The sequence below is a fragment of the Panthera onca genome, chromosome F1 (assembly GCF_046562875.1).
Source record: "Panthera onca isolate mPanOnc1 chromosome F1, mPanOnc1 haplotype 2, whole genome shotgun sequence".
Taxonomy (NCBI): Eukaryota; Metazoa; Chordata; class Mammalia; order Carnivora; family Felidae; genus Panthera; species Panthera onca.
In genome coordinates this window covers 25,551,470-25,573,789 of record NC_138355.1, presented here as the reverse complement: position 1 = coordinate 25,573,789, position 22,320 = coordinate 25,551,470, and the positions used below count along the sequence as shown (strand labels likewise).

Below are 22,320 nucleotides of genomic sequence, written 5' to 3'. Positions count from 1 at the left end.
ACTTAGCACAGCCTGGCACACAGTGCTCAGTAGATGGCACCTCTATTATTAGGATCAGCTTTACAAGGAAGCAGATACATATGTGAAGTCATTGGATGTTAACTGGAAGAGTATCTATTCACAATACATGAAATGCCATCTTAAAGTATAGTTTCTTCACGTCTTAAATCCTGTATAGTCTTCCAAAAGCCAATTTTAAAATGCAGATACTCTGATATCTTCTTACCTTTGGCTAGCATAAATAGAGGTCAGTCTAATTTTCTATTATGTCATTTGCAAATTTTCAAAATAATCATTTCATTCATAACTGTCAAAGAAGTATCTATATTTCTGAAAAAGACACATCTGAGCGAAGCTCATTAGGAATTAGCTTATGTCACGGTGTTTCCCATATTATGTTTCATTTTGTCATAGTGTCTTTGACATATGCTGTTTCAAAAACGAAGAAAAAAATCATACCAAATAAAGTTGGGATACACACATCCAAAGGTTCATGAAGCACATCGATGTTTTAAAGGCCTGAAACAGTTTTACACAGGAGAAACCTTTGTCTATCCTAGCGTTACCCAAACCAGTTTGATCAGAGACAACTTTTGTTAGGGAGCATCTATTCATATGCCATGGATGACGGCATAATTGAAAGACCACATGTTGCTTAAGGGATTAGTTCCCAAACTTAATAGTTAACTGAGAAATTCAGACTCTTTCGGAATAACACATAGATTAGGTACTTGGAACAAGAGGATAGGAAGAGAGGATCTTACAAGTGGAGGCACAGGAATGATTGTGAACTCTGTCCTGCATGGAAAGAACAGAGCAGAGAGACCTTCCACCTAGTTCCAGTGTATTTACATATGAGCCACTGAGCCACTGAGGCCATATGAGCCTCTATACGCTTCACCTAGTTAGACCTCAGTTTTCCCTCTATCATTTGGGGGGGTAAGGCAAGAAACTTTTTAGGGTGTCATCTAGATCAGTTCTCCTAGACTTCAGTTTAATTTTGTTTTGGAAAAAATGCATGCAGGATGTTTCTTCATTGATTGAAATACTGGTGGTATGAATTTGTTTTACCTGCTTAGAGGTTTTAATTTTCTTTCAAGGATTCTAGACTGCTCCAGAGGTCAATAAAAATGTTTGACAGAAAGCATGTCAGTAAGTTTTTGTACTTTGAAAATCGTTACTTGTTACAGCTCAAAGTCTCCATCCAGATATGACATATTAAATAAAAAATTGAGTTAATATTAAGTTTTTAAAAAAATGATGGGGGTTATTTTAGTGGCTAGATCAACTCATGATTTCATTGCCTCATCTTTTATGTCCACTCAGCTTAATGACAAATTGAATGAATCTTTAAACAATGGAAGAACTAGGAGATGCCTCATGCTCAGTGGCTAACTGGAATAATTCCATAAACCAGCAATTGTATTTCACTAATGTGTTCACTGTTGACTCAGGTTATCATTGTCTTAGGGTGGGATTAATGTATTTTCACAAAACCAGGCCTGCATGTCAGGTGGTCAACTTTTGTTATGAGATGAGCTGGAGAGGATTCAGAAGCTTTGTGGACTTAATAGCCATAAAGTGAGTTGGCTGACAAAGGTAGAGAATAAAAAGAGAGATCTAGATCTCTAAAAAGAGATTACTAGCCTCTGTATAATAGCGATGCATATCACTGGGGTTTTAGAAGTAGCAGGTGGTCATGAGTCACTGTTTTTAAACTTGCTCAATTTTCTGTTGCATAAGGAAGGTATTTTGGTAAAATACATGGTTATATTGCAAAATAATTATTCATCCATTATAGCAATTCCAATGATACTGCCTTCTTTGGACATAAAACATGTATCAATATTGCTTATAGCCAAATTGAACACTGATTACTACAGCAATTATTTTTGCACTCAACAACTTGGGTTTTCCCCTCCTTTTAATTCCTGTAGAAGAAAAATACTTTCTGTCAACTCAAAGATTTTTTTTATTATTCTTATGACAGCATGATTATACAGAACATGAAGTGTCTTCTTTTACCAAGTAGGAAGTACTTTGAACTTGTTGGATAAATGACATGTCAGTAGTTATTTTTGATGGACTCCTCAAGAACACTAAATAGATTTGAATTAAAATTCTTTACTAATTTTCATTTAATATTCATTCTTTAGAACTGCAGTCAGCCTGGAGAAATAAAATCTTCACTCTAATAATCTTTCATCTTTCTAATTTAATTGATATATGTCTGTTATCTTCAAATCTCCAAGGGGATAACCATACCTGACCTTAGACAAAGGACACTGGGATTTGATACCTTGATGGTAGCACTTAGAGGAGGTGGTGCTTTTATTTTTAATTTTTTTTAATGTTTATTTATTTTTGACAGAGAGAGAGACAGAGCGTGAGCGGGGGAAGGGCAGAGAGAGAGGGAGACACAGAATCCGAAGCAGGCTCCAGGCTCCGAGCTGTCAGCACAGAGCCCGATGTGGGGCTCAAACTCACAGACTGCGAGATCATGACCTGAGCCGAAATCAGACGCTCAACCAACTGAGCCACCCAGGTGCCCCAAGAAGGTGGTGCTTATTATTCAGTGCTAACATGTGTACAGCTCACAGAGAATTCATTTCTCTATGATCTTCTAAGAAATACTGCTTAATTTAGCAAAACTGTCATTTTTCCAATTGTACCTCTTTTTTTGCTACATGTTAAATTGTATTTGGACTTTTGTGACTAAATAAGACAAGGATTTCAAATAATGACTAAATAAGACAAGTGGCAAGGAGGTAAGTGATAAGCACACTTTTTTAGAAAATGAAGCGCACATTTTTCATTAAACGAAAATAAAGGAGTTTAAAAAAGGAAAATCAAACTAGCTAAGATGAAGAAATAAGGTCTGAGGAAGCTCTAAGGTCTAAGACACAAAGGAAATCTCCATCTTTAAAAAAAAATGCCAAAGACTTGCTTTTATGTAAGCTTTTGAATTAAGAATAGAGTCCAAATGCAATGCAAAAACAAAAAAAAATCCGTTTGGAAATGTTTGAGGAAATACGTGGAGACATAGCCTTCAATTTTCATAGTAGTTTGGAATTTTAATACAAAACATGTATTCTTAAATGTGCAGTTCGGAGCAGGAGAATGTGCAGAGGATTAAAATTTTCTATAGCACAGCCTTGGACCACGGGGAATAGAAGACCTGTATTTTGCCATTTCTCCACCCCTGAGTTTTGTCACCATGTACAAATCGTGTCATCTGAGTGGCCTTAGCTTCCCCTCAGCTGCAAAGTGACAGGAGTGTAATGACTATTTCATTGATCTTTAAGGCCATTTTCACCCTATTATTTCAAAACTTTATGATTTCTATGGCTAGTTTTTTCTTTTAGACACCATTTTTCTGATCATAGCTCATTTGAGATCTAGTATTTTGGCACTTAACATATGGTATCCTTTCAATTGTCTGAAGAAATATAGAAAGGCTTACTACAACTTTAGGAAGGCTCATTTTTAATATCCTCAACATTTGAGGAATTGAATATTACCAGACACAGGCTAGATCTTGCACTAAGCCTTTGTAACATTTTGCCATTTGGAAAGTTTTATCATTGAAGCCTTTTTGTGTGGGTTTCAGGAAATGGGGTTAAAATCCTTGGAGAATAGCAGAACCACAAAGGGGCAAAATAACTTCAAACCACCACCATCAATCCTGATAAACACCTTATACTTCCAGAAATTTCTCACAAACTGCTTCACAGACACAGGCCTTGATCTCATCATCATTCCAGGAAAAAACAAATGCAACGTGCATGTTTGAAATAAGTTTGCGACTTAATCACGACTCCTTAGATAGTGCTTACGTTAGGGAAGCTCAAGTGTGAAAGACAAAGAGGATTTCCTTTGATTTGGCAGGACAAATCAGTTTATAGAGTAAATCCATTGATGAGGAAGAGAAAACAAGCCTCCTTGACCCTGGCTGAACTTCCTCATGCCATTCCCCCCAGCAGTGAGGAGAATCTAGCTGACAGATTCCCAGCAACACAGCCAATGACAGTGGCAGCCGTTCCAGGAGCCCAGTGGAAGTGGCTCCGGGAAGGACCACGTGCACACACCCACGTTGGCAAGGCAATGAGTGGGAAGACAATACGTGCTGCAAAGCATCAAGTGGCCTTGCTGTCCCTGTAGGCTTCTTCCTCTATTACATAATATCCTATCAAGGCTTCAACAGGAACGCAAATAGCATTTATTCAGTTGTGAACTGTAAGCCACTTGGGTACTTTCTGCACTGGCAACATGGAAGGAGGGCTAGTGAATTTTAGCTATGACCATGATACAGATGGCAGGATTACATAGCCAAATGAAAATCACAAACAATGAGTGTTTCTGCATCAAGTCTTTTGCTGTGACTTCCTCCAAAGTATCCGACTTGATTGCTCAGCTTCACCCCCTTTCTCTTCATTGGTTTATAAGATTCAAAACTCTCTTTATGTTCAGGGAGAGTCAGAAAAGACAGGAGGCAGAAAAAGGTCCTAGAAAGAAGAAAAGGAGCTAGATTATCTCTAAACTGGACAGCCGGGACAGAAGTTTACAAGAATTATTTGTTTAAAAAAGTACTCTTTATGAGTCAGACTAATTTAAATCAATTTTAAAAGCAGGACAGTCATGTTCATTAAGTTACTCAACAAATATTTATTAACTGCTCCAGTGCTTGCTACAGCCTGAAGAGGAACTTGCATCTAAGACCCCTTCTCTCTCATTTCTGAACAAGTTCAACACCTCACTGGCCTTCCCTTTGGGTTCAGCGACCACAAGGAACCCTACCCTTCAAACCTCCCCACCCCATATGCTGTTACCTCTGCACATCTTCCCAGGCTGCTGTCCTCAACTTCCCTGGCTCTTATTGTTTCACAGACTCTTTGCTTCTGACCCTGGTTTGGGTCTCATTCTTATCTCCTACCATTTCCTTAAAGTTGATGACTAGGTTAGCAACCCATGAAATACATTCTCCTTAAAACTTTGGTAATCAGGTGATGAGGCTAGGAGAAAGGGAGAGTCCAAAAGAAAGTTCAAGCCAGGTTTCTGGTGCCAGCTGGAAGGGTCTGGTGTCAGACAGTATGGGTGTGTCTGCCATACTGGAGAACATTGAAACTCAGGAATAGGTAGGCATTTCACTTGGTTGAATAAAATCTTTCTTTGTAGATAATGAACTCACTACTGTAAATACGTTCTCCTCAAAAACCTCTGAATTAGAGGGCACCTGGGTGACTTAGTCGGTTGAACGTCTGACTTTGGCTCAGGTCATGATCTCATGGTTCATGGGTTTGAGCCCTGTGTCGGGCTCTGTGCTGACAGCTCAGAGCCTGGAGCCTGTTTTGGATTCTGTGTATCCCTCTTGCTCTGCCCCTCCCCTATTCATGCTCTGTCTGTCTCTCAAAAATAAATAAACATTAAAAATAAATAAAAACAACCTCTGAGTTTTTCCTCTCTGCAACATTCTGCTGCTTGCACTTGTAAAGGATCTGCTCCACCGTAAACATCAAAGCACTCAGGCTGCCATGGACTGAATTGTGTTTCCACAACTCACATGTTGAAGCCCCAACTCCCAACGTGATGGTAGTTGGAGATGGGAGCTTTGGGAGATAAATGGGTTTAGATGAGGTCAAAGGATGGGGCCCTCATGATGGAATTAGTGCCCGTATGAAAAGCCAGCATAGAGAGCTTGCTTTCACTCTCTCCACCTGCACACACTGGGGAGAGGCCCTGTGAAGATACAGTAAGAAGGTGGACATTTGCCATCCAGGGAGAAAGCTCTCACCAGACATCAACCCTGCTGTACTTTGATCTTGGACTTCTGGTCTCCAGAACTGGGAGAAATAAATTCCTGTTGCTTAAGCTACCCCATCTATCGTATTTTGTTGTGGCAGCTCGAGTTGACTAAGACACTGACACAGAACTTGGCACACAATAGGCACTGAATGTATATTTACTGAATAAACGGATGAGTGCTTGGTAGTCTCCTTGACTTTTTCTACCCTTTTCTTGGGTCCTGAGCCATAGATTCAGTTGCCTTCTACTCTCACCCTATAACAACCAGCTCACCCCCAGACTCTTTCACATCCTCCAGCTTTGGAATCTCAGCTGAACCGAAGCCCTGGTTTCCACTTAACCTGGGAGAGGAATTTAGACCACTGCACTCTCAATAGCTTACCATTCATCTGGCACATAAATGGAACATTCCTGATGATTGCTTTGACTTGGTTCTGTTAGACAGCTTAGTATTCCCCATATACCAAAACTCTCTCAGGTAAATGACATCCTCTGACCCACCAATGTATGTGGCAATCTTTCTGGACCCTCTTCCTTTTACTAACCTGTTCTTAATTCTGTCCTCTCCTTCCTACATCTTAGCTTTGTCTTCCAGGTACTATTTTAACCTGATCCCTTGATTCTAGGGCTAATTTCTGATCTCTGAGTCCTGATTTATGGCTCCCTCTTGTGGATATTGGTTTGCCCCATCTGTCTTACCTAGCCTGAATTGGCTGTGATCCATCCCATTGGGAAGGGAGGTTGGGTTCCAATAATAAGATTAAGAATATACTGTAATAGAAATATGACTGAGGATTATAAGAGATGTTAGGAATATCTAAATCTGCCTGAGGAAGTCAGGTTAGACTCTACAGAATTGTGAATTGTGAGGGAAAGTGGGACTTTCTCAGGCAGACAAGAGGAAAAACTAGATCATAGGCACAGTGCACTTTGGTAATCAGGTGGATGAGACTAGCAGAAAGGGAGAGTCCAAAAGAGAGTTCAAACCAGGTTTCTGGAGTCAGCAACTGGGTGCTATCTCCCATACTAGAGAACATTGAAAGTGAGGAATAGGTAGGAATTTCACTTGGTTTAATAAAATTGTTCTTTACAGATAATGAAACTTACTACTATAAGTTACTATGCTTAAATATTTTAAACACATACTTGAATATTTTCAAATATTATTTATATTCAGATGCTTGGTCAAAATAATATTTTGGTTATTAGTAAAGGAGTTTCTCCAAAATCTTTTGTCAAGATATAATTTTTAGCTTTAGTATATTCTTAGAATAATAAATATATATGTATATTCCTCTATAACATAGACTTTTAATATATGACACTGCCTCATTACTCCAAACCAATGAGATTCATTCACTTGTTCATTCAAATAAAATGTGGTCAGTTTCTTTAGGTGCATGCCCTGTGTGATCCTATGATGGTGAAGATCATGATAGTTGGCCCTACTTAGTACTGGTGTATTAGAGAATTTGCAGTAGTGACTGGTTTCTGTTTTGTAACATTTTGTTTGTTACAAGAGCATTGTTAATAGTTCTTTCAAGTATATTTCATCTTGGAATTGATGGAATTAATTGTATTAAGGATATCTTTGGCTGTCAGACTGTGCCATCATTGAGCAAGATTATCACAGATTTTGAAATATTTTTTAATGTTTATTCATTTTGAGAGAGACAGAGAGCATGAGCAGGGGAGGGGCAGAGAGTGAGAAAGAGAGAATCCCAAGCCAGCTCCATGCTGTCAGCACTGATGCCTAACCGACTGGGCCACCTAGGTGCCCCAGGTTTTGAAATGTTGACACATGTCAAGCACTTAACAAAGTTAAGTACAAAGATATAGTAAAAGAGTAAAGTGAGTTAGTTAAATGTATACTCTTTGAAAGTACTCTATTGCATGTGAATTTTTCTTGGCAGATGATGTAGTTTTACTCCAAATGAGGCAAGTAATCTCTCTAGAAGAGAGGAATATCTTAAAACTAGTGTATTATCCATCTTACCTTATCGTGACATTGATTTTATTATTTGTACTTAATTTGGAGTTGGGAGAGGTTGGGTATCAGAGATTCGTATCACTCACTACTTACTGAAACCTGTAGGACTTAGCAAATTTCATATTATTAGTAGGATAAATAATTTGCATATGTATTTTGTCTTTTAATTATTTTAGGAAGAAAATAAACCTCAGAGGAAAAGCCAAAGTTGTTTTTATTTTCAGCTAACTTAATTTTTATTAAGGAGAGCTAGCTATCATTTCATTTTATTTTTAACTTTTATTTATTTTTTAGAGAGGGAGACAGAGAGACAGAGCACAATGGGGGAGAGGCAGAGAGAGAGGGAGACACAGAATCCGAAGCAGGCTCCAGGCTCTGAGCTATCAGCACAGAGCACGATGTGGAGCTTGAACCCACAAACTGTGATATGATGACCTAAGCCAAAATCTGATGCTTAACTGAGCCACCCAGGCGCACCATCTTTTTTTTTTTTTTTGACAATTAAAAAAAAAAACTACCATTAAAAAATATTTTTTAATGCTTATTTATTTTTGAGAGAGAGAGAGACAGAGTGCAAGTGAGGGAGGGACAGAGAGAGAAGGAGACACAGAATCTGAAGCAGGCTCCAGGCTCTGAGCCATCAGCACAGAGCTTGATGCGGGGCTTGAGCCCATGAACCACGAGATGATGACCTGAACTAAAGTCGGACACTTAACCGACTGAGCCACCCAGGTGCCCCTAATGGCTACCATTTTAAATGACAAGGAATTTTATTTGCTCATCAAAACAGTACATAAAGCAAATGAACAGAGATGCTAGGTGCTGCTACAGAGATACTAACTTTGTTTGTTAGCCTCAACTAGATACTGAAGGGACCAACAATGAGAAAATAACTGTGTGTGTGTGTGTGTGTGTGTGTGTGTGCACGCACATGTGCACGGGCACCCCTGCATCTTCCCCCAGTCTTTCATGGATACTCCAAGGAAGGAAGACAATTGTTAATAGGGAGTTTATGGTCCCCAGCACAGGATCTTTTACACATAGGAGGACTCAGTAAATACGTGTTGAGTGAATAAGATTGCATTTGCCAGATCATTTTCTATAGTACAGAAAACAAGTTTCTGTTCCCTTAAAACCAATGCCACCTTCATTAAAATCTGATTATTATAGTCTTGGCTTTTCATTTGCAGAGATGATGCCTAGTGTCTATTTTTCTGCCAGGCATTATAGCTGGAGCTGATGAAAGAATGGTTAAAAAGACATAGACGATCCCTGCCTTCAAGTGGCTAACAGTCTCATGGGAATGATACATGAAGTGACAGTCATGAAATGCTGTGAAGATAAGGGGAGCCAAATGGCTATGAGAGCAAGAGCAGCCCTTGGCTTTCAGGCAGTAGAGTTGGGATTGGAGCCCCTGGGAAGACTTGTAGGGGGCAGGAAGCCGAATACATCTTTACTTTGGTTTCTTCCTTTTTTAAAACTTCGTATGATAGAAATTTTCAAGCATATACAAACGTAGAGGGATGATTTAACAATTATTTACAAAAGACAGTTTTGTTTCATCTGCACTCTCCTCACTACCCCCAACCCCTCAATGGACTATTTTGAATCTAATTCCAGACCTTATATTATTGTGTCTGTAAATATTTTAGTGTGTTATCTCTAAAAGATAAAGACTCTTGTTTTATTTAAAAACCATGACTATAATAGTATTATCTCACCTAAAAGTCAATAATAATTTCTTAATATTTTCAAATATCCAGTCAGATTCAAATTTCAGGTGTCTTGTGATTTTTTTTAAAGATTCAAACAAAGTCCACACACTGCATTTTGTCGATATCGGAGGATGTTTTGAATGGCATGAGATCACCCAAGGGAATATGCAACCCATGTAGGTAGCAGCTTTTTGTGTGGTTTGTTCATTGCTTTGTTGTTGTTGTTGTTGTTGTTGTTGTTGTTCACTGTTTTGGTCACTCAGTACCTAGAATGGTACTTAACACATAATAGGTGCTCAACAAATACTTGGTGGATAGGTGGATGACTGGGACATGAATGTGTTTCAAGCTGAGGGAGCAAAAGTGAGTGTGAAGGTCTGAAGACCTATGAGATCACAATGTGTGTGTGTGTGTTTTCACCAAGTGATCCTCTGACACCAGCTGGGTGTCCTACAATTCAACTCAGTTCTGCCACTATCTACCCGGAGATAGCATCAGATCCCATAGGCTAAGGACTTAGTCCCAAAGACTGCCTCATCACTTTAGACACCAGTGACAAAGTCAGGTTGTTACCTGTGCTTCTAACCAACTGGCTAAAGATCGGAGGCTCCTATAAGCCCTCTTAGGGTTTGATTAATATACTAAAGTGGCTCCCGGAACTCAGAGAAACATTCTACTTACTAGACCACTGATTTATAATAAAAGGATACACATGAGGAACAGCCAAATGGAAGAGATGCCTCACATGGGGCAAGGTAGGTGGGAAAGCATGCAGAGCTTCTGTAATCTCTAAGCAAGCAACTCTCCCCACATCTCCAAGTGATCACCAACCCAGAAGCTTCTGACATCCATCCTTTTGGATTTTTATGGAGGCATCATTACATAGGCACGACTGATTAAATCATTGGCTGTTGGTGATTGGCTCAACCTTTAGCTCCTCTTCTCTCCTCAAAGGAGGAACTGAAAATTCCAGCCTTCTGTTCACAGGGTTGGTTCCCCTGGGAACCAGCCCCAATCCTTAGGGTAATAAAAGTCATCTCATTAACATAATATGAGACATCTTTTTCTCTCTCAACATTTAAGAAACTTTAATGGCTTTAGGAGCTTTGTGCTAGGAATGCAAGACCAAATATATATTTCTTATTATAAGGCACAGTATTACAGCAGTACATTTTGGGATTGATCCATTTCATATGTGGCTGGAGTATAGATTTTGGTTGATGGCAGGAGATGTGACTGAACCAAGGTAGGGGCCAGATCATGCAGTGCTAAGCACAGTGATTAGGAACTTTTAGAGGACTTTCAGGAGTCATGTTGACATGATCAGATCCTCATCTTGGAAAGGGTGACTTCCAATTATGCCTGAGGGACTAATAGATCCCTGGCAGATGGTGCCACATTCAAAAAAATATCAATCATGCAATGAAAGTTAATTAAAGAGAAACTAAATGCTTATTGCAGTGTTATCCCCATAGCTTCTCGACCTTTTGGCTAAGATCAAGTGTATTGCAATGTCCCCCAAAAAGTTCTGGAAGAGATCTCATCCTTAGCATAGTGAAAGTCTTCAGATTTTTCCCCTAAATCTCTCTCCTGCTAAAATCTGTCCCATGAACTCGGTTCACTCAGGCTGTCTTGAATCCTTCCTTTTATCTGTTCCTCATCTGTTTTGCTTTCCTGTCCTCTACTATAAATCCAGATAGGCTTCCCAGTTTTCTTGAGCCTAGCAGGCCAGCTAGAAGTCCCCTTAGCAATATGGGAGACAGTTCTATAGGGACATCTATTCTCCATCACTCTTATAGGACACAGACTTCTCTAGGTCCTGCAGTATGTGAGTGACAGTGACGTTCTGACTAATGCTTTTTCCCCAAAAGAGTGAAAATCCTAATTATTACACTTGAAATCAGTCTCTTTCTTTTTCCATCAGAACACAACTCTGCCACATACTTGAAAATTCCATCATCACTGCCTTGACAATGTGAACAGTTAATTGGAATGTCACTGCTCAAGTCTCAGAATCTTGCCTGGGTGCCTCCGCATGTGGTAAGCAGCGCCCTGGGGCTCCTTTGTGAACACAGGAGGATGATGCTAGGTGGGAGGGGAGCCAGGCTGGGGAGATGTCAGGCAGAAAGCCACAAGGAGAGTCCCAAGACGCCGGTTTCTGGCAGAATTCAGATGTTAGAAATGCATAAAAATGTATCTTCTTGGGATTAAACTTGATTTCTGGGACTGGATTGTTTGGGATGAAATTTACAGAAGTTTGTGGTAAAATAGTGATTACATATCTTGGGCCAGTCACTTTATATTTGTGTATTTTATAGTCTACTAATTTGTATTATTGTATTAAAACCTTAATACTTATTTAAAAATATTATTTAAGCAGTGTGGGCTTCTTAAAAGAAATCTTTATAGACCAATTATGAGGGGTTTTTTTTTCTTTTTCTTTTCTAAGCAGCTGCCACCATACTATCTTTGCTTTTATTGGATTCTTTGAAAAGCCTATTTAGAAACTATTTATTTTGAAAAACCTCTGGGAGAACTCTCATACTAAAAAATTCTTAATATCGCTATGAAAGACACCAAAAATGTGAAAATATCCCCTGATGAATGGCTACCAGGAGGGTTTCATTAGATTTAGAATTAGTGCGAACTTGAATTGCTTCAGTATGATATATTACCAAAACAATCTTTTTGCAACTCATTGAAATTTAAAGGATCATTCTCAAAGGAGTGTTAAAGGAAACAGATGGGCCAAGTACTAAATTTGGAGTTTAAAAAAACGTGTACATTTCAATAAAATAAATAAAAGCATGAGTTTCATGCTTGCCTTTCACTACCAGAAGGTCCTTTTAACACTTTAAAAGGATATCAGTGTTCAAACGATTAGCAATTGCTTCTTAAGTTTATGTTAATCCATGACACAGTTCATAAAGAAAGAATAAGATGTGAAACAGACCAGTCATAGGCCTCGTGGCATGCTTCGCAATGCTGATGGTAAAGTAGAAATTCTAAGCGAATTGATAAACTGTTAGACCACTGCTCATTTCAGCTGTCACCTGGCCTCTCCCACAGTTTCACAGATGACAAAAAGGAACTTGAACACAGTTGGCGGCAAAGTGGACACTAGAGCATCACCTCTGCCCTCTCTCGAAGCGGTGTTTTTCTTTTTTATATTGTGCCTCCACACGCTTTTCTTTGCTTTGGAAATGACTACTCAAAATAGATACTGATTTGTTAGTTTTCAAAGAGTAACATCAGGAAGGGACTTGCAGGACATGTAAAGAAACTTCTGTTTTATCCTAAAGGTGATGAGGAGTTACGGATGACATTGGTATTGTAGAATTTTCTCTCTTCCAAACCTCACTATTCTTTACTTAGGTAACTTATGTCATCTCTCAATCTCTACATCTCCTCATTTCGATATTATCTCATAGTATAAATTATAGAATTGCTAATAATATCATGTGGAAGTTGGTTCAGAGGTCCCTACATTTAGATTTTAGACATACTTGTAGCATATGTGTATACTTATGGCTTTGAAGTCCTTTCTTCCACTAAAAAGGAAATAAATTTCAGAATGGTATATGGCTTCTGGCAAGAATACCATTTCAACCGTGTTTTTTCTGCAAGGATCTTTTTTTCTGGGTCTGGTATGAATTATGATTCCTAACACTGGATTTATTTTTATAGAAAGCTCAATTTATCTTAGAAACTACCATTAACAGCAGTGAAAGCTAAGGCCAAATATTGGTACACTCTATTTTCCCAACTTTCAGAACAATTCTGTATAAGCCATTGAATACTCTAATGTTGTTACTGAAGGCAACAAGATGATGAATTGTGGTCTAACAGATACTGGACTTTGGACTTTTTTAAAAAAAGATATTATTTTTAAATAATCTCTACACCCAAGATGGGGCTCAAACTCATGACCCTGAGATCAAGAGTCATGTGTTCCTCCAACTGAGCCAGCCAGGTGCCCCGATACTGGATTTTCTTGGGGTAACCAAAAGATTTGACACAGACCTTGTAAGTTAACAATAGATTATATCAGCCTCCTTCCTTTTTTTTTTAAACTCTGAATTGTGTTCAAGTCAGCAAGCCCAAAGGAAAGTCAATCTGATTAATTAATCCTCAACCACTCATTTTCATTGATCAAATAATAAAAGTCTGAAACTCCTAGAACTACCTATAATAAAACAAGCACGGTGCTGAGAATTTTATATATACTGTTCAACAACATAGAAATATATACACTCTATTCAATGTATAGCATGAAGGGAGGCTTCTATGGCAAGTATCAAACACATGCATTCAGCATCATAGGGGAGTCAAAGCTGAAGGATTCTCAACCTGGGGTATTGTTGGCTCAATTCTTTGCTGTGTGGGAGGGCTACTAAAGGCAAGGTGTGTAGCATCTTTGGCCCTTGAACACCAAGTGCCTGTAGCACCCACCAGTCAACAATGTGCCCTCCCCACCTACATTTTCAAATGCCTACTAGAAGGATGTTCCATCTATGTGGAGATGAGATGATAACCATCCTCCCTTTACTCCAACCTCTCTCTAAAAATAATTTCAGAGGAAAATCTCAACCTTTTTGAGGCAAAATTCCTGACCAATCTACTTGATTGACCTAATAAATAAAGCTGTTTAGGCCACTGCATGGGTGTGAAAAGCTGAGGTTCCTTCCCGCTAACTTGGGACACAGTAGAGCATCCATATAGGGCTGTAATGCAGCTGCCATAGAATAGTAGTTCCTAAACCCCAGTGTACTGGGAATCACTTGGAGTGTTTTTGACAAGGTAGATTTTGATTTAGTAGGTTTGAGCCAGGGTTCAGGACCTGCATTTTGCAGAACCACTCCAGATAAATGTGATTTGTGTTGCTACCTATGCAACCTTTCAATATACATTCCCTTAGAAGATTTAAACTCCAGGAAAATTCTTTCAGACCAATTGGTAACAGAACTTCCTTTAATAACAGTGTGCAGGATATGGAAAAGGTTCTAGTATAAGTTGAGAGCAATATTAGAGGAAGAGAAAAGCAGTGGTCTTGTCTTAGGAATGTCTTTGCTCAGAGGGTCAGGGCTTGGACCTATTTGAAAGAAGAGGAAATAAATAGCCTGGCCCTTAGGAATGGCCACAGTTTATGAGATTTCTGTACCTTCCCCAGAGAGGAGCCATGTAGAAAAATATGGGAATGACTTCAGCACAAAAATGGATGGGAATGGAGAAGTGGTGGCTTCCTGAGCTGCGATGGATAGGAAGTCCATGTTCACAGACACATCTCTCTGCCTTTACTGGGATCACTTCCAAAAATGAAGGGTATGGTTAAGAAAATGTGGGCTGGAATTTATCAAATTTATCCTCATTCTTGGTTGATACTCTGTGCAGGTAGGGTATTGTGTAAAACCAATTTGAAATGGTAGCCCACTTTCTGTAATGACCTGCCATAGCTCCTCATTTATAGGGTTGGCCCCAGCAAACTCGAGGAAGGAGGTGAAGTTTCTCTTTAGTGTCCTATCCCCTCTTTGTCCACTCTGCTTCAACACTCTTTCCTCTTCTGTCATCTCCTAAAGCCTACTAAGGAAGCCCTTCAGCCCTATTTTTCCAAAAGCTCATTCTCAACTAATTTGTATCTACTCCTTACTGGGGGCTTAACCAGAACACAAATTAAATTTTTCCTCTTGGAGGCCTTTATTGCAAGGAGTCCCTGAAAAATTATAAGCCTTTGCCACACTGAAGATGAAATGCAAATGGTGAGTTCAAGCACCTAGGTGAAGAGTTTGGGGAAGTCTACATTCAAGAACTCTGAAACAAAACAAAATGTCACTCATAAAGCTGGTCATGTAAAAGTATGAGTTAGAACTTCATCTAAGACATGTCACAGTATCAGAGGGGACTTAGAATGATCATGTGGTCTGTCTGTAGGCTTTCAGCCCATCTCTACTTGGACTTCGTGGAGAAATGGCATTCTTTTTTCTCCTTTGAACAAATTTCCACTAAAGACAGTTGCAGTGAATAACTAAACTATTTTATTACCACAAAGCCCAATCTGCCATCTTTTCTTTCTTACTTGGACTGTAACAGTAGTGCCCCAAACTGCACTGACTCTTGCCACTACTCCTCCTTTTCCACTGAGTCCCCCTCCTCAGCCCCATCACTGCACACTTGGTAACCTGTTTGGCACACTGAAGTCCAAGTGACATTCTACAAATGCTAATTAGATTTTGGTAATTCCTGGGGCACCTGGGTGGCTCAGTCGGTTAAGCATCCAACTCTTGATTTCGGCTTAGGCCATGACCTCATGGTCCATGAGTTTGAGCCCTGCATCAGGTCCTGTGCTGACAATGGGATTCTCTCTCTCTCTCTCTCTCTCTCTCTCTCTCTCTCTCTCCTTTCTGCCTTTCCCCTGCTCTCTCTCTCTCTCTCAAAATAAACAAATACACTTAAAAAAAAAGATTATGCCAATTCCTCGATTAAAACTATTTTGTGGCTTCCCACTCTTCGTAGGATGAAGAACTACTTGCCTGGCCAGAAAGCCCTTCACGATTCTCCTCCTTACTCTCACCTCCAGCCTCCCCAGTCTCCTTTCATACCTCCAGATGTGCCATCATGCTCCTGTTACTTTGTGACTTTGCACAGACTGTGATAGCTCCTGCAGGCTTTCTTCTGTGCTGCCCCAAACCCATCATCACCATATTGTTTAGACCCTATTTTTGGTCCATTGCACCAGTCATATCACTGCTTCTCTTTTTTATGTATTTGTGTGCTTATTTGATTAATGTTTGTTTTCCCAACTAGTCTACAACTTCTGTGAGGTGAGGACTTGGGTGTCTTTTACTCATAAGTATATTCCAAGTGTCATAGAGAGAGGCCAGACCATAGTAAGTTCGCTATGAATATATGCCTAAAAAATGCATGAACCGTTCCTTTTATTTAACTTTGGTTTGAGCTCATTTTTAGTCATTGAAAGCAGGGAACTTCCGGCCACTTCCCTATAGCTCTTCCTTTGCTTTTGGATGTGATACCCTATCACCTTGATGGAAGGGCACAGATGCCTCATTAACATGGAAACTGGGCAGTATAAATTAATTTTAATGTCACTAGATTAGTTTATTAACATATGTTGTTAATTTTCTTCAATTTTTAAACTTTCCCCTTGTGCTCAGACTCTGATTTGGTAACTGGAGAGGGTTAACTTCATTACATAGGAGTTTACATCCCCTAGAATTTTTCCATATTAGAAAAAAAATTTTTTCTTTCTTTCTTTCTCTTTCTTTCTTCCTTCCTTCCTTTCTTTCTTTCTTTCTTTCTTTCTTTCTTTCTTTCTTTCTTTCTTTCTTTCTCTTCCCTCTCCTCCTTCCCTCCCCTTTCCTTCTTCCTTCTTCCCTCCCTCCCTTCTTCCCTCTTCCCCTTCTTCTCTTCTCTTCTCTTCTCTTCTCTTCTCTTCTCTTCTCTTCTCTTTCTATATTAACAGCAAAGTAGAGAAATATAGCAAAAATATAGTAAGAGATAGAAAAAGAAGGAATTGTTAGAATGAGCTATTTGAGGGGCACCTGGGTGGCTCAGTCAGTTAAGTGTCTTACTTTGGCTCAGATCAAGATTTCACGGCTTTTGAGCTTGAGCCCCACATCTAGCTCAAAACCTGAAGCCTGCTTCAGATTCTGTCTCCCTCTCTCTCTGCCCCTTCCCCACTGGCTCTCTCTCTCTCTCTTTCTAAAAAACAAATAAATGTTACAAAAAAAATTTTTTTAAAAGAATGAGCTGTAAGATGGCAATAAAGAAATGGGAATTAATGATAGTTTACAAAAAAAGAACCAGGGACCTTATGAGAAATTTTTATTAAAAAATTTTTTAATGTTTATCTATTTTTGAGACAGAGAGAGACAGAGCATGAGTGGGGGAGAGGCAGAGAGAGAGGGAGACACAGAATCAGAAGCAGGCTCCAGGCTCCAAGCTGGCAGCACAGAGCCCAAGGCGGGGCTCGAACCCATCAACTGCCAGATCATGACCTGAGCTGAAGTTGGACGCTCAACAGACTGAGCCACCCAGGCACCCCATGAGAGAGGTTTTTATTTCAAAGGAACAAGATTGTTCTTTAAACTGTACTGGTTTCTTTTTATTGAATCTGAATCCAATATCTGAATCCAGGATCCAAGTGCATCCTGACCAAAGTTTCTCCTGTGTCTGGATCTCAGGGATTATTGCCTACATATGAATGCATTTGCTTGTTTGTTTATTAATAGTGCCTGTGATTTTTATTGTTTTTAATTTTTTTAATGTTTATTTATTTTTGAGAGAGAAAGAAAGAGACAGAGTGTGAGTGGGGGAGGGGAAGAGAGCGAAGGAGACACAGAATCTGAAACAGGCTCCAGGCTCTGAACGGTCAGTACAGAGCCCAACGTGGGGCCCGAACTCACAAACCATGAGATCATGACCTGAGCCAAAGTCAGATGCTTAACTGACTGAGCCACCCAGGCGCCTCAGTAGTGCCTGTGATTTTTAAAATAAAAATTACCACTTACAGGATACCATGTGCCAGACACCTGACATACAGTATCTCATTTGGTTCTCAGAGACAGGTTATGATTATTTCCCTCCCATTTTACCAATAAGGAAAGTATGGTTCAGAGTTAAGCAATTTTCCAGGACTCACAACTTTGAACAGATCCGGATTCAAATCCCAAGTATGGCTAATTCTAAGCCCTGTGCTCCTGTCGCACTTCCTCTTTAAAATGCACTCCTCCCCCAAAATAAATAAAATGAAACCCTAATATTTGATAGGGTTTAAAAATTTCCCCATTTTCACAGATAAAATCACTTAAAGCAGTGGTTTTCTAAGTGTGATGCTCAGATCAACAGAATCAGCATCACCTGGTAACTTGTTAGTAATGCAAATTCTCTGACTATACCCCAGACTTAGTGAATCAGAAATCGTGGTCTGGGTGGGATGGACCCAGTAATTTGTGTTTTAACCAGACCTCCATGCCATTTGCGCACATCCTATTGACTTTCCAGATGCCACTCCTGGAGAATGTTTCTCCCTCTTTTTCAGGATCCCAGAAAAGCAACCAGTGCATGGTGACCTGAAAACCTTCTGGGGGCTTTGCTTTGCTTGGTTTGAAATGGTGACACATAAGCTTACACTGGTTAAGTAAACAGGCAAGATTGAACAACATTTAACCTGGATGTTGTGGTGGATTGCAAAAGGTCACTGTATTTTTTAGTTAACATTTGTAGTGTCTCCACGTCTGCTTTCTTCCAGAACAGGAAGCGGAAGTTCTAAACTACCGCCAGCTCTTGGTATTTCCGGCCTTGCTGAGACCAGAAAGCAGCGGAAGAGACAAATCTTTCTTGTGAGAGTTCCCATTTGATTTTCAAATCAAGGTGCACAGGATCAAAGGTCTCTTGAGTACAGATCAGCATCCCAAACTTTGATGCTTATCTAAATAAACAGCTGGGAACTCTGCTCTACTAGTTGTAACACAGGCAGGTGACTGAGATAAAGAGGTAAATCAGCTGCTAAGGAATGAGGGGAAATTCCCACCTAATAGCCAAAAGCAACAATATTTGAGCATGTGATTGCCTCTTTTTTTAATTTTCTAACGAATGGTGATCAACACCTTTAATTAATTGAAGATGGAGGGTCTTAGACCTCGAGTAAATTGGAGGAAAAATCGTTTCCACAAATGGATTCTTTCATTATGATAAAAAATTGCTGAAGATCTTTAGGGAGTTACCCTGCCAAGAATTTTGGCTGCAGTTGAACTAGTTAATATACTTTTGTTATATGATCTCTAAAATAACTTAAAGCATATGGACATAGAAGAAACAGAAAAGATCATACCATGTTTTCTGTGTATTATTTAGCTTAGATTTTCTCTTGCAATGATATGTGATTTTTTTCTACAGGGAAAAATAATTATTCACACTACAAGAAATCAACAGAAATTTAGATTATTTTTAAAATAGTGAAACTTCTAGATGGAAACCTTGGAAGATAATTTGTGAATAAAAAAAGTGCATTTGGTGTGTCATTGGGCAAACTGATAAAACACATTCATCTTAAAAGGAGGTGAGGAATTTCCACTGTCCCCAGAGCTTCCCTTGGTAAGTTAGTCCTACCACTGTGAACAAATGAAATGAAACTAGAGGAGTATTTTAGTTATACTCATGGTTTAGCATCTTCAGAAACACTAGTCTGATACTTCTGTCTGTTGAGTTTTTAAGGGAATTAGTTTTCAATACCAGCCTTAAAATATCTGGACTAAAACAATCACATTAGCCCTTGTTAAATGTACTCATAATCAAGTAACAAAACAATAGTGTTCTCCCTACTTTATACCTAAAGCTTGAAATTTCTAATCAGTGTTTCCACTTTGTTGTGTGACATTGCATTGCTTAGAGCTTCCTGAAATACTTGCATGCCATATGCATTTCTAATCTGTATAAAAGAACACTGATACATAAGCGATGTCTTTTCTTTTAGCTTAAAATAATAAGTCCGTTTCTGCACAATCTGAGAACACAGACAACTTGAATCTCGAATAAGAAGCTCTGGATTCTAAGTTGAGTCCTGCTGTGAAATTAATCTTTGCTTTAGATCTCCACCTTGTGGTTAAACGTTTAAAATGTAAATTCCTTTGGATTTTATGCTCCTGGTTTATAGATTCTTTTAAGAAGGAAGTCAGGATGGACATTGTCTGAAAATACCTTAGTTGACATGATGTGTGAAAATAACTGAGGCTTAGAATTGGGTACTTAAAAATTTATAATTCAGATTTAGCTTATTTCAGGATGATTTTTCCCACTGAGGCACTTGTTTGCCACTTTTTGTTCAGCTACCTTAAGAAGTTAGTTTTGGGTTTCTTAAGGATTGAAGAGGCTTTCAGGGGCCATCTTTTAAATTAGTTCTGGAATAGAAGGAGCCAATAAGGGGAACCGCATTAGTAGTATCTTCCCACACCTTCAGTAGCCTCCAATGAGTGGATTAGATTAGAGATTACAACCTCAGAACGTTGGGGAGAAACATAAGTACTCTAACGTGTGGTTTAACTTGGTCCAAGAAAGCAGACAGGTGACAACTTGAACATCCTGTGATTTCATTTTCTAAGTTTCCTCATCACAGCATAGAAAAACTGTAAGGCATCCGCTGGGTGTATGGCAGCTCTCTATGCAGCTTGTAGACCACATCGGTCCAGCACAAAGTCCCACCAGGGGGAAGCCTGATGTACTCCGACTAGAGCTCTTTGGGTTTACATAAGGTTTGGTTTACAGAATTGGGCTAACAAAGTACAATTTTTATTATACTGACTTGTTTACATGTTATGCTTGACTCCTGTCTTTTTGTTTCACACTCCAAAGCAAATGGTGACTCTACCTCAAAATCACACCCAGGATCTGACAACTCCCCTTCACGTGCATTGTTCATAGGATTCAGACTGAACCTGTTAGGATGTAAGTCAGATTGCCACTGCTCCTCTGGATAAAAACCTTCCATGACTCCCCTTTCATGCAGATTATTGAAGTGCCTTCCTGAGAACTCTCAACTTATAGAGCATGTAAACATGGAGTGATTGGGGTGCCTGAGTGGCTCAGTGCATTAAGCATCTGATTCTTGATTTCAGCTCAGGTCATGATCTCATGGTTTGTGGGATCAAGCTCCGTGTCAGGCTCTGCACTGACAGTGTGGAGCCTGCTTGGGATTCTTTCTCTCCCTCTTTCTCTCTCTCTGCCCCTCCCCTGCTTATGCACTCTCTCTCTCTCTCTCTCAAAATAAATAAACTTAAAGAAAACATGCAAAAATTCCATTTTTTTCTTATTTCTGATTTCCAAACTTCCCTATTGAACTGCCCTTAAAAACATCTTGGGCCACATTTTGGTGCACCTGGGTGGTTCAGTCAGTTAAGCCTCTGACTCTTGATTTCAGCTCAGGTCATGATCTCATGGTTTGTGGGATCAAGCTCCATGTCAGGCTCTGCACTGAGAGTCTGGAGCCTGCTTGGGATTCTCTCTCTCCCTCTCTCTCCCTGCCCTTCCGCTGCTTGCTCGCATGCATGCATATGTGTTCTTTCTCTCTCTCAAATATAAGTAAATAAAACTTTATAAAAAAATCTTGGCCACATTTCCTATTATTTGTGTGCATTTGATTATCGGGACACTCTTATCTGAATATTTAAGACAGTTCATTCTAAAACTTCAAAAGCTTTTCTCCTTTTTCTCTGACACTGTCTACCTGGTGACCTGAAAATTGAGTGTCTGTGGACTTTCTTATCACATTCTTTCTTTTTTTTTTTCCTTTTGTAACCTGATTCTCACCTCTCCTTGGTCTCCAGCCTCCCACAGGTTCTCTAAGTGCTCACTGCAGATATGTCAGTGGGATGGGAGAGGAAGCTCTTCTCCCCTGACTGGTGACAGAGTCATGGTTTACGGCACTGTTTCTCAGACTCTTATGCACATGTGAATCTCCTACTGGGCTTGATAAAAAGCAGATTGTGATTCAGGAGGTTGAGGGTGGGGCCTGAGACTCTGCATTGCTAATAACTCCCAGGTGATGCTGACACTGCCTGTCAGAAGGTCACAGCTGAGTAGCAAGTGATAGAGGAGTCCTCTGCTCATTCTTTAGCCTATTTCTGTCTGATGCTGGCGGCCTCTGTTGATATGGTGGTCTCTGCGTAGGGATTATTGGTAGCTTGTAAGGGTCATAATTTAGCTTCATTTTGGGTCCTTTGTTGCTGCCAGGAGTAAAAGTTTGAAACATTTCTCCAGGTTGGGCTGCCTGGGCAGCTCCCGGGGCTCCTGTCCCTTGGCTAA

The 22,320-nt window shown here is 39.6% G+C and overlaps 1 long non-coding RNA gene across 1 annotated transcript in view; it reads left to right on the top strand.

Annotated features, from left to right (window-relative positions):
- The window catches only part of LOC144614901 (uncharacterized), a 122,664-nt gene extending 101,447 nt beyond the window's left edge, over positions 1 to 21,217 (top strand). Inside the window, exons 3-5 of the long non-coding RNA XR_013553198.2 lie at positions 11,432 to 11,547; positions 14,678 to 14,829; positions 18,773 to 21,217. This is a non-coding gene — a long non-coding RNA (uncharacterized LOC144614901). The remainder of the gene's footprint in view (positions 1 to 11,431; positions 11,548 to 14,677; positions 14,830 to 18,772) is intronic.
- The last annotated feature ends 1,103 nt before the right edge of the window (positions 21,218 to 22,320 follow it).